General features: G+C 43.0%; 1 protein-coding gene and 1 non-coding gene across 8 annotated transcripts in view; both read left to right on the top strand.

The window, feature by feature from the left end:
• Positions 1-12,894, top strand: part of LOC124721404 (protein O-linked-mannose beta-1,2-N-acetylglucosaminyltransferase 1-like) — a 2,183,308-nt gene that overhangs the window by 902,380 nt on the left and 1,268,034 nt on the right. The gene's annotated exons all lie outside the window — the stretch shown is intronic.
• On the top strand, positions 12,378-12,461 carry Trnas-gga. Its single transcript is given in 2 exon segments — positions 12,378-12,417; positions 12,427-12,461. It is a non-coding gene; the product is annotated as a tRNA-Ser (tRNA).

Genomic DNA, 12,894 nt, shown 5'->3' with positions numbered 1-12,894 from the left:
CGAATTACGGTAAATGTTTAGTGTGTTGCTAGGGGAATATAGTTTATCAATTTCGGTTGTAAATAGCAATGAGTGAAACCGTTGCAGTTTCGAGTGCTTATGGTCTAACAAAGTGAAAACTAATTCTTCCGTTGTGTGGTGTGGAAAGTTGTTTCAAATTTTTTGGGACTTAGGATTGCTTCCAAATAAGATAGAAGGGATTGTGTAGAATCAGTGAAACTTCGCTAGAAAGGTGCGGATGTTGATTTTCCTTTTCAACTGTACTGCGTCCAGTGTCACAAGAGAACAGAGAGGAACATCCAAGATATAGGGACGAACTCTGCCTCTTCCAATACCCATATTTCCACGAACTGCGGGTGCGTGGAAAAACTTATCTTCCTGACACTCTCTCGATATTTTTGACTGACATAGCAAGAGTGCACCTAGTTTATGGTAAAAAAAGGACTGCTGCCGGCGGCTTATACAACACGTGGAACAGTGCATGAAGAAAACGTGGCTGACGACTACAGTAAGGAAAGTTAATACTTTCATTTCTAATTAATTGTACCTTAGCAAACGTTCGCCTTTTGTCGTTGCTCTTGTGAACACTGTAATCATTGTTCATAACGTGCGCCACCAGAGTCCTATGGTCGAAGTACGTAGAATCGCACGTTTTATATAGCCCGCGCGCTCGATACGAAATCGTTCTTGGAGATTACCTCAAAGTGTGTCTGTAACGTAATATTTTTCCCTGATTTTAGATGTACAGGTTCTCTAGCCTCCTATTGTTGTGATGGTTCCGTCTCCTTTCTGCTGCCACTTTCCGTTTCTCCGGTTTAAACAGTTTACCAATCACATGCCTGATTCATACAGCACCTGCTCTATGCGTCGCTTGTGCTCTCAGTGTTCATTGTGTAGCATTGCTTAGAATTCCTGTTCCCGGTCGGGGCGGCAAGGGGGAACGGTTTTTATGGAATTTATGTAAGTAATTCCACACAATAAGTGTTTTCCCTTCCCATATGTATTGCATCCTACATGTTGTATGCTTGTGGTGACGTTCGGTTTCCGGTCGTGATGTTTTTTTTTTTGTTTTTTTTGTTTTTTTTTTCTTTTTACTCTTTTGACACGGAACTTTTGTTCCATGAGAACCTTGGAGTGAGGACGACCTCAGAGTGTTAAGGAATTTTATTTGTAAGTAATATCCTGTTCATCCTTTTATTTTAGAAATTTGAACTATGTTGTTTCATATCTGACTTTTTTTCATAACCTGAGGGTCACGTCCCATTGTCTTGGAAGATAATATTTTCATTGTTACTGTTTACACCAGATGATGGAACTTTAAGCGCTCCAAACCCGATCGCCTATGCAAAAAAAGATTGTTGATTCAGCGACTGTTATGCGGTTTCTTCATTTTACAAAATTTATCAAACAGCTGTAAACATCAAAAATAACACCAAATACCGCGTTTTATTGGCAGGACACGAAGAAAATGTAAGAGATCCGCTAAAGTGACTGCCTACACTACGCTTGTCCGTCCTCTTTTAGAATATTGCTGCCCAGTGTAGGATCCTTACCAGATAGGATTGACGGAGTACATCGTGAAAGTTCAAAGAAGGGCTGCACATTTTGTATTATCGCCAAATAGGGGAGAGAGTGTCACTGAAATAAAACAAAATTTGGGGTGGACATCATTAAAAGAAAGACGTGTTTCGTTGCGTCGGAATCTCCTCACGAAATTTTAGTCACCATTTTTCTCCTCCGAATACGAAAATATTTTGTTGACGCCGACCTACGTAGGCAGAAACGATCATCTTAATAAAACTCTCTCCGTGCGAATAGGCCTTGGAAGGCCCAACGGTACAGAACGGCCGCCGTGTCATTCTCAGCCAACAAGCGTCACTTGATGCGGATATGGAGGGCATGTGGTCAGCACATCGGTCTCCCGGCCGTATGTCAGTTTACGAGACCGGAGCCGCTACTTTTCAATCAAGTAGCTCCTCAGTTTGCCTTACAAGGGCTGAGTGCACCCTGCTTGCCAACAGCGCTCGGCAGACAGGATGGTCACCCGTCCAAGTGCTAGCCCAGCCCGACAGCGCTTAACTTCGGTGATATGACGGGAATCGGTGTTACCACTGCAGCAAGGCCATTGGCATCACCGTAATAAAATAAGGGAAATCAGGTATAGGTGTTCGCTTTTTCGGCGTGCTGTACGAAATTGGAATAAGAGAGAATTATTGTGAAGGTGGTTCGATGAACCTTCTGCCAGGCACTTAAATGTGATTTGCAGAGTATCCATATAGATGTAAATCATCGGTCATTAGTGCACGAGCAGCCCTGCCCATGACCATGGAACAAGATGTAGACTGAATTAAATTTAACGAGAAATGAGAAACATAAAACTGAACAGAGCGTTTTTCTACCAAGGAAAAATATTTTACAGTAAATTGCCGAAGGAGATTAAAGAAATTTCTAAAACAAAATTATTTAAAACGCAGTTAAAAGTTCATGTTAATCCATACTTTCTATACAGTGAAGATCGACTTAGCTATCACAGAGCAGGCGTTTGGTAAGAAATCCAACGCATGTAAATAATAATAACGATAATAAAACATCTAAATATCCTCATAACACTTTCACACTATACTTTTTCCTTATTTTTTCCTTTTCTGGTAAAACTTACTCCCAAAGCTTTGCAGTGTATCATACTAAAACGTTATCCTCTTCCTGAGCTCAACATCCCACTCGTTATACAGTGATCCTAACTCAGATTTTTTCCGGTCAGCAAACGTGAAGTTGCGGTGCACAAAATGGTCCTTACATTAGCTGACAGTGTACGTAGTGTTATAAAAAATGAGTGTATAGTGTGTGCAGTAGCTGTGAGTGAGAAATGAATGAACACTGTAGAATTATCCTCTTATCGTTATTAAATAACGTATTTGTGAAACAGTACTGTACACGAGGGGTAAACCAAATGAGGTAGCACTGTTACAAACTGAGTAGTCGTGTGTTGGGGAGGGTGGAGGGTCCAGTCTTCCTCCAGCCATCCTGATTTAGGTTTTCCGTGATTTCCCTAAATTATTTCAGACAAATGCCGGGATGGTTCCTACTACAAGGCCACGGCCGACTGACTACAAGTCCAATCCACGTCATTCTAGACCTGCAAGTCTGTAAATGTCTGTGTATGCGAATTACTTTATTTTTGTTGTTCGTAAATTTTAATACCAAGATATGTTCTATATCCTCGTTAAAGAGATCTATAGATGAATAGAACTACCACTACTACTGCTACTACTATTACTAATGTTTTTTTTTCGGGAGAGCTACCCACATGATGCCATGTATTCTGTTGGATGTTATTAATTCCTATCGTTCCACGTGAACCACAGAGCTTTGCTTTCGTCAACTTAATGGGCTCCACAGTAGTCTCATGAGATTCTAGAGCCGGCCGCGGTGGTCTAGCGGTTCTAGGCGCTCAGTCCGGAACCGCGCGACTGCTACGGTCGCAGGTTCGAATCCTGCCTCGGACATGGATGTGTGTGATGTCCTTAGGTTAGTTAGGTTTAAGTAGTTCTAAGTTCTAGGGGACTGATGACCTCAGATGTTAAGTCTCATAGTGCTCAGAGCCATTTGAGATTCTAGAGAAACACTGTTGACACACATAGGGCACCGTTCTTGTTGGTAAGCCTGATACAGTTAGTATATGACAGGTGACGCAGAGGTTTCCTTTCAACGGTTGTTTGGCCTCAACTGCCATTTACTCAAAAAGCACTTAGCAAACGTTCAAGCGAAGGTCTGCAAACATGGTTCCTATCTCCTTGTCAGTTAGGCTGTTAAGTAAGACCCATGCTGTCCGATGTCATGCCTAACAGCAACTTCTGCAAAGTACTCAGACCTTACGATACTAGAGGACTGGAGCCAATGACCGGCCTCCATATCAGGAACCCCGGGTTCAGCAAGTTTACAGTCTAGACTGAGAGGTCCTCAAGTGTTCCCTATCTGGACGCCCCTGCGGAGATGTAGCTTACTGAATGACTCGTATACGGTATACGGCGGGCGTTGTCCACCGTCAGTACGAGTAGTTAAAGTGCGTCACAGATCAGTTTAAGTATTATGCCGTTAAGAGAGAAGGATGATGTGTAGCTTTCTTTCATACTGCTGAATGGTATAAAAATTTCGTTAATCACAGTGCCCTATTGTGTCAAAGTGTTCCCGTCGCGACGTGTAGTATCGAAGGCTAAAGAACTTTTTACCCAGTATGCGCGTAAAAGTTTCGCAGCTTTTTGTTGTTCTGCTGTCAGGCGCAGTAGGTTGTTAAACAGGGCCGGTCGCAAATGTCCCTGAAATATAACCTAGAAACTCAAGGATGATAAAAGGTTCCTTTACAACAAGTGAAACGTGTAGCTTGCTGTTACTGCAGTAGTCGTATCCTGCTCTCTAAAGCCGTAGGAACCATTCATTCCTGTCTACCTTCTGCTTCGAAGTGTAGCGTTGTAAATACTTAACTACTGGTGATAAAAAGAAGCACATTTTTGTAGTACAAAATGCTCTCGAAGCTATACAGCCAAATAATATTCCACGTCACGAGTTAAGTTTCGCATAAAAGCTGCCTCTCCGAACCGCAACAGATTAATTCGGATAGTATTTAGCAGTGGTCACAAACTGAAATAGTGTTCTGCATTGCACTTGGACGGAGAGTTTGTCTACGAACTTCGCATCCAAGAGGTCTATGCCTTACTGTTACATCTTTAACTGCTACCTAGACGTTCCATAAACGATTTACCATGGTGTCATTCTGAAATCTTGTAGAGAACAACACTAAAAATTTGTGTTCATATACGTGAATATTTTGCTTAACCTGGTGATAGTGAAGCAAAAAACGGAAGGCGGATTAAGATACTTTCGCCCCATCGGCGAAGAGGTTGTAGGTACGGTCGAGCAAGTCTGGTTCTTATCTGGAAGATGATGATGAAGATTTAGTGTCTCGGAAAGTAGTTTTCGTGGACTTTCATACTTTCAGCCCTCTGGAAGACTTCGGTGTTAGTACCCTCCTGTGCAAGCTCATGGGTCGCTGTCGGTACGCCAACCGCTCACACAGTTTTCCGTCGTAAACTTGTGACCATGAATATTCTTCCTCAACTTTCCAGAAATGTGAAAACATTTGAAGAGAGTTCATTTCTGGGTAGCGGATATTGAACTATTTCCAAATAAAAACTTGAGGTGAAATATGTGAGCTTTGTTTTCATGGAGACGTATAACGTCGTTCACTCCGCTATAATCGGTTTCGCCCCTAACACTAGTTCAGTACCTAGATCTGTTGGACGACGGCTTTAAATTTTTTGAAAAAAAGAAAAGTAGGCATCATGGTCTCAGAAAACTAATATAATTTTATCAAAAATACACACGAGATGGCCCGTACTGTCTCGTATCCCTGAAAGATATAGTTTATGCAAACGACTTTCGAGACAGTAATTATTCACTGACAGTTTTCGGTTACTAACCCACTGATCCATTTTCGTTCAGATGCCTCTAATAATTTCATACACCTAAAGGTTATGGCATGCACGCTACACTAGCTTTGCTAGGAAACTGTCTTAACCAGTTCATTGAAATACAGCTGCGAATCAGATTATGGAAAATATGAGTACCTAAACGTGTAATACAAAAGGAAGAAGAAAGAATAGGATTTAACGTACCTTCGGCGGCAAGGTCATTTAGAGGCAGCACATATTGGAGGTAAAATGACGAACAAGATCAGCTGTGTCGTTTTGCAGAATCAGCTTCAGTAAAGCAGCTTTAAAAAAGAAAAAAAATCAAACAGAACGAAACGCTTGTCTCTCTCTTTACAGCCATTATCAATTCTAATTTACTTTCCCCAGAAAGGCAAGTCTCCACACAACGCATCCAAATCGTGATGCAGTGAGTTTAGCTGCTACAAACATTTTTGTATGACAAGATTTTTTGTTAGTCCACAAATATACGGTGTCATAATATTTTTGTGTTTTCGAAGCTAATTTGTCAAAGAGTTTTGGAGATAGACATAGTACAATCGTTTTATACACGTCCCGTTTTTTCAACTCGCTTTTGAAAATGGGACCAACGTTATGAACTTGTTAAGGACTGAGAATTATGCAAGGCATTTCATCTAACAATTACACTCTCATACGAAACATCCCAGCAGAATCTTGATTTTATGCTGAATTAGTTCCTACATGGTTCACTAGCTGGGTAAGTCTTTTCGAAGGCCGGGTAAGTCAGTTCAAAGGCTGGATAACAAAAGGACATACTACCTCAAATCGGACCGTGTCTAGTAAAGCACTATGGAGTTGAAAGCAACATTCGGGTTGATTTGAGCTTCACGTTTCATGGTTCGCTGTTGGTAACGTCATTCATTACCGAGCTGTATGGCTCTTTCGTGAAAATTAAATAATTCATATTAATTATATTACCTGAATTGCAGCGACTGGTATAAATGGAGATGAAGAAATGAAATGAAATCATTTCTCTGAAATCTTTAGGATTGCTGTATCTGAAAAATAATGAATATGTGGTGACAAATGAAAATGTATGCAACATTGGGTTCGAATCTTGGCTTCTGTCTATCGCGAGGAACCGCTTCAACTGTTTGAGGTTTCCGAGCGCGCCTCCAGTCTGCTTCAAACTTTCAACTTCACTGTTTTCCTCCATTTCCCTTCCCAGTGGTATTAATATCAGTTACATCGTGTTTTGAACCTCTGATTGCAGAAGTATATTAGCACCAGACACTGGTTTTAATTTTAGGAAGAAATTTTTAAGAACGCACAGCATCATATTGTAATGAATCGTGAACGGTTGGGAAACGGTAAGAGAAGGGAATCGAAGCGTGCTATACAAAGAAATAGAAATTAGGTGCACTGGTAAGGTAAGGAATGAGGAAGTTCTCCACACAATGGGAGAACACAGGAATACATGGAAAACACTGACAAGAAGGCAGGAGTGGATGACAGGGTATGTGTTCAGACATTAGGGAATAAATTCCATGGTACCAGAGGGAGCTGCAGAGGGTATAAACCATAGGGAAAGACACAGGTCGTGCGGCAGCGTTCTCGCTTCCCACGCCCGGGTTCTCGGGTTCGATTCCCGGAGGGGTCAGGGATTTTCTCTGTCTCGTGATGACTGGGTGTTGTGTGATGTCCTTAGGTTAGTTAGGTTCAAGTAGTTCTAAGTTCTAGGGGACTGATGACCGTAGATGTTAAGTCCCATAGTGCTCAGAGCCATTTGAACCATTTTGAAAGACACAGACTGCAATATATTCAACAAATAATTGAGGAAGTAGGATGTACATGCTACTTTGAGATGAAGAGTTTGGCCCAAGGAAGTCGTTCATGGTGGGCGGTATCAAGGTAGTCAGTAGACCGATGGCTAAAAAGAAAGAATGGGAGGCAAACATCAGCGGCAGTGAAAGATTGTGTCAATCATGACAGCGTGATCGGATGGGCCAATAACTTATTGCAATAATCAGATCAGAGTTCGAGTCCCCGTAACAAACAAAGTTTCCTTTGTAAAGACTTATTATTTTAAGTGTTAACTATACTCACAAGGACATTACTACTTAAGGTCCTTAAAAACAAAGAATTTGGCGGTATTTCATTCCATTCAGGGGAATCTACCCCATGATTGATAATACACTATTGATTCTACGTGCTTTATTTGTTTGTATATCTTCGTTATCAGAAAATCTTTTTGGGGTAACAAATTTATTGATTTATAATTATAAAGTATGGTATGCACGCTACACTAGCGTTGCTAGGAAACTGTCTTAACCAGTTCATTGAAATTCAGCTGCGAATCAGATTATGCTCGAAACAGCATATCCAGACACTCCGAGATGATGATGGCATTGAAACAGAGGATGTCACGCGTAAAGCTGAAATACTAAAGACCTTTTTCCAAAGCTGTTTCACAGAGGAAGACCGCACTGCAGTTCCTTCTCTAAATCCTCGCACAAACGAAAAAATGGCTGACATCGAAATAAGGGTCCAAGGAATAGAAAAGCAACTGGAATCACTCAACAGAGGAAAGTCCACTGGACCTGACGGGATACCAATTTGATTCTACACAGAGTACGCGAAAGAACTTGCCCCCCTTCTAACAGCCGTGTACCGCAAGTCTCTAGAGGAACGGAAGGTTCCAAATGATTGGAAAAGAGCACAGGTAGTCCCAGTCTTCAAGAAGAGTCGTCGAGCAGATGCGCAAAACTATAGACCTATATCTCTGACGTCGATCTGTTGTAGAATTTTAGAACATGTTTTTTGCTCGAGTATCATGTCGTTTTTGGAAACCCAGAATCTGCTATGAAGGAATCAACATGGATTCCGGAAACAGCGATCGTGTGAGACCCAACTCGCTTTATTTGTTCATGAGACCCAGAAAATATTAGATACAGGCTCCCAGGTAGATGCTATTTTTCTTGACTTCCGGAAGGCGTTCGATACAGTTGCGCACTGTTGCCTGATAAACAAAGTAAGAGCCTACGGAATATCAGACCAGCTGTGTGGCTGGATTGATGAGTTTTTCAGCAAACAGAACACAGCATGTTGTTATCCATGGAGAGACGTCTACAGACGTTAAAGTAACCTCTGGCGTGCCACAGGGGAGTGTTAGGGGACCATTGCTTTTCACAGTATATATAAATGACCTAGTAGATAGTGTCGGAAGTTCCATGCGGCTTTTCGCGGATGATACTGTAGTATACATAGAAGTTGCTGCATTAGAAAATTGTAGCGAAATGCAGGAAGATCTGCAGCGGATAGGCACTTGGTGCAGCGAGTGGCAACTGACCCTTAACATAGACAAATGTAATGTATTACGAATACATAGAAAGAAGGATCCTTTATTGTATGATTATATGATAGCAGAAAAAACACTGGTAGCATTTACTTCTGTAAAATATCTGGGAGTATGCGTGCGGAACGATTTGAAGTGGAATGTTCATATAAAATTAATTGTTGGTAAGGCGGGTACCAGGTTGAGAGTCATTGGGAGAGTCCTTACAAAATGTAGTCCATCAACAAAGGAGGTGGCTTACAAAACACTCGTTCGACCTATACTTGAGTATTGCTCATCAGTGTGGGATCCGTACCAGATCGGGTTGACGGAGGAGATTGAGAAGATCCAAAGAAGAGCGGCGCGTTTCGTCACAGGGTTATTTGGTAACCGTGATAGCGTTACGGAGATGTTTAACAAACTCAAGTGGCAGACTCTGCAAGAGAGGCGCTCTGCATCGCGGTGTAGCTTGCTCGCCAGGTTTCGAGAGGGTGCGTTTCTGGATGAGGTATCGAATATATTGCTTCCCCCTACTTATACCTCCCGACGAGATCACGAATGTAAAATTCGAGAGATTAGAGCGCGCACGGAGGCTTTCAGACAGTCGTTCTTCCCGCGAACCATACGCGACTGGAACAGGAAAGGGAGGTAATGACAGTGGCACGTAAAGTGCCCTCCGCCACACAGCGTTGGGTGGTTTGCGGAGTATACATGTAGATGTAGATGTAGATAAAATACTTTAGATGAATGTGCAGTTTATGATTAAGAGGAGGTGGATTACAACAGACTTTTGTTTATGATGGATTTTATGGTAAAAAGCTGTTACTCAGGTGGATTTGATGATAATTTAATACTGTTGATTTAACTCATATTGGTTCTGAGGTGTGTACACGATGCCCGTCGCTCTCATTATTCATTATTCTGTTTAAGTTTTTCAATAAAATAGCTTCAGATTAGATAAGATGTAATATAGTAGACGAACAAGAAAATATATCTAGGAATGGGTTCAAGACTTAACGTATTGGTAAAGAATTGCTTAGTCATTCTGAAATTTCCATAAATCAGCATACATATTGTAATGTATCACCACACTTTAGTTTTATTGTTTAACTAGCTTGCAATCTCTTTGCTCTGAAGAACCATCTATACGACTGAAATTGTGGGTCTGCCTTGACACAAAAGTCTTTTCTTTAATTTCTTTCCCAAACTAGTTTCAGCGAAATATCGTCACCATCAGTTAGTTTCTTTATTCTAAAACATGCAAAATTAACGTCACTACAAAACGTCATTACATGTGTACTGTTTGGATCCACTACTCCTCATCCCCCCCCCCCCCCCCCGACACACACACACACACACACACACACACACACACACACACACACACACGCGCGCGCGCGCGCGCTTTCACGCACAGAGACCTAAGTAAGTAACAGAAATCATCATAACTCCTACAACAGTTTTCAAATCCTTCTCGCAACCGCAATACATTTCGCGACACACGCGAACAGCAAGACTGCCTAATGTTTTGATTTTCAGTGTTTTTTAGAGCAGCTACAAGCCGACCATCCAACATGAGTACAGGCCAGATTACGTTATACCTAGTGCCCACCAAAACAGTATTCACAACACTATCGCAATTCCCAATACTGGAACACGACGTATGTGAGTTCACATTTTCATATTTATTAATAACAGCCGCTCATACCGTTGCAGATGACATGCCGTACGCCGAGAAAACGGAAACATAAATCATGCAGTGACTCAAAAGTAGAAAAGTATTATAAAACTGTTCACACAATACACTATCTGGAATCAAACATTATACATGTAATTACCTTTTTCGTATTGTTTTGTAACGATCCTAAATTTGCATGTTTTAGTATAAAGAAAGCCACTAATGATAGCGATATTTCGCTGAAACTAGTTTGGGGAGGAAATTGAACAAAATGTTTTACACACTCCCATGTTCTTTTAAGCAGACACGGACCAACGGAAGAGTTTTTAAGTTACAGTTGTTGACCCGATACTTGGCTTCAGAGACTCAGCGAGGTCGCTGTCTTCTGTGTTGCCTTATGTGGGCCACAGTGTCGAGTGCAGCAGGTGCGGGCTGCAAGGAAGGGCGTGGGAGCGGTTGCGGCACGCGCTGTGGCAGCGTGTCCACGCTTGCCGCTTCACTCCCGTCCTAAGCTGATCACTTACTAAGCGTCCCCAGCACACGGATGGCCAGCTAATGATTCAGCGTTGCACAGCTTGCAAAACGGATTAAGGGCTTCCCGTTTCGGCGCCGGACACGCACAACGCTTCTGTGTGAAGTTGTGATGCGCAATTCGCTGGGAACACGATCAGATTACTTACTCACACAGCGAGTGCATTTTCTGCCATCACAACGGAACTTTGAAACTGCTCGATAACAGGCTCTCTTTCCAGTATCAAAATTCAACAGCCATCTCAGAATGATACTAGTAACATGTTTGCAACAAAGATACAGCCATTATAAAGGGTGAACATCAATAAAACTCACAAACTGCAGAGACGGATTTTTGACTGGAAATGGAGGAAAAAAGGTCCTGTGAACATGTGTCCGGGAATACATCGTTTCCACAATAGATAGCGCTTACGATTGGAAGCTCCTCTCACCACTTACCGTGTGTTCCTTGAGTGTTGCAGGCTGTGTGACATGCAGCATAATGTAAGCAGCTGGTCCGGTATTCATGTCGGAAACAGGTCGAACACCGAACCACTCTTTTAGGGTTATTGTACGGTTCAGCCCCCTGTGGACCCCCCCTCTCCCCCGTCTCACACCTGACGAGTGTAGCCCCTATGTTTGCGTGGTAGAGTAATGGTGGTGTACGCGTACGTGGAGAACTTGTTTGCGCAGCATTCGCCGACATATTGTAGCTGAGGCGGAATAAGGGGAACTAGCTCGCGTTCGCCGAGGCAGATGGAAAACCGCCTAAAAACCATCCACAGACTGGCCGGCTCACCGGACCTCGACACAAGTCCGCCAGTCGGATTCGTGCCGGGGACCAGGCGCTCCTTCCCAAGCCGGAAAGCCGTGCGTTAGACCGCACGGCTAACTGGGCGGGCTGGCGACCATATACTTGGACCGGTTATAATTCTACAACGCCTCGACGAAGGAACGTACCTGGACTTCCTGCGGAAACCCTCTGCCTGGGCTGCTTGAGAATGTGCTTTTGACAACACGACAGGTTGTGTGGTTACTGAATGAGGGAGCACAACCCCACTTCCGCATTACAGTTCGCCGACACCTCAGCAACATCTTCCCAGCACGTTGTATAGGACACGGAGGCCCTGTAGCATGGCCTGCTGATCACCGGACTTGAACCCCTGGATTTTTGCCTCTGTATGCATCTGAAAAGCGCTGTGTATGCGGAACCAGTTCCTGGTGTGCCGACCCTTCGGCAGCGTGTTCACGACGCCTGCGACGCTATTCGGCGAGAGGCAGGGACGTGAGAAAGAGTGCGGCAATCAAGGTGCGACGTGTGAACGCATGCATTGTATCTCATGGAGGCTACTTTGAACATATGGTGTGAAGTGAATGCGATGCAGCTCTGTACTGTGTTCCGGCGCCGGCCCGAGTGGCCGAACGGTTCTAGGCGCTTTAGTCTGGAACCGCGCAACCGCTACGGTCGCAGGTTCGAATCCTGCCTCGGGCATGGAAGTGTCTGATGTCCTTAGGTTAGTTAGGTTTAAGTAGTTCTAAGTTCTAGGGGACTGATGACCTCAGAATTTAAGTCCCATAGTGCTCCGAACCATTTGATTTTTTTGTGTTCCGACCCGATTTGTTGTCGTTATACTCACACCGTCCATTTCCCTGAACCTGTTTTCCTCCATTACCAGTCAGGAACCCGTTCCTGCAATTTGTCGGTTTTTTTTATGTTTACCCTATATTTCTAGCTTGTAAATGAAGTATGTGCAAGAAGATAATAGCGTCGACCGCAGGACCATATCTCTTGGAAGAAACTGCCGTCTGAAATATGTTTTCAGTATACCTGGCTCTGCCTCGGTCAACATTAATATCTGAGAACGTAAACTAATTCGAAGTACACTAAATTTCGTAAGTTTACGAACACCATGCCGCGTATTACA

This window comes from Schistocerca piceifrons, chromosome X (genome assembly GCF_021461385.2).
Source record: "Schistocerca piceifrons isolate TAMUIC-IGC-003096 chromosome X, iqSchPice1.1, whole genome shotgun sequence".
Lineage (NCBI taxonomy): Eukaryota > Metazoa > Arthropoda > Insecta > Orthoptera > Acrididae > Schistocerca > Schistocerca piceifrons.
Note: the sequence above shows the minus strand (reverse complement) of the source record. Positions and strands in the feature narration are given on the sequence as shown.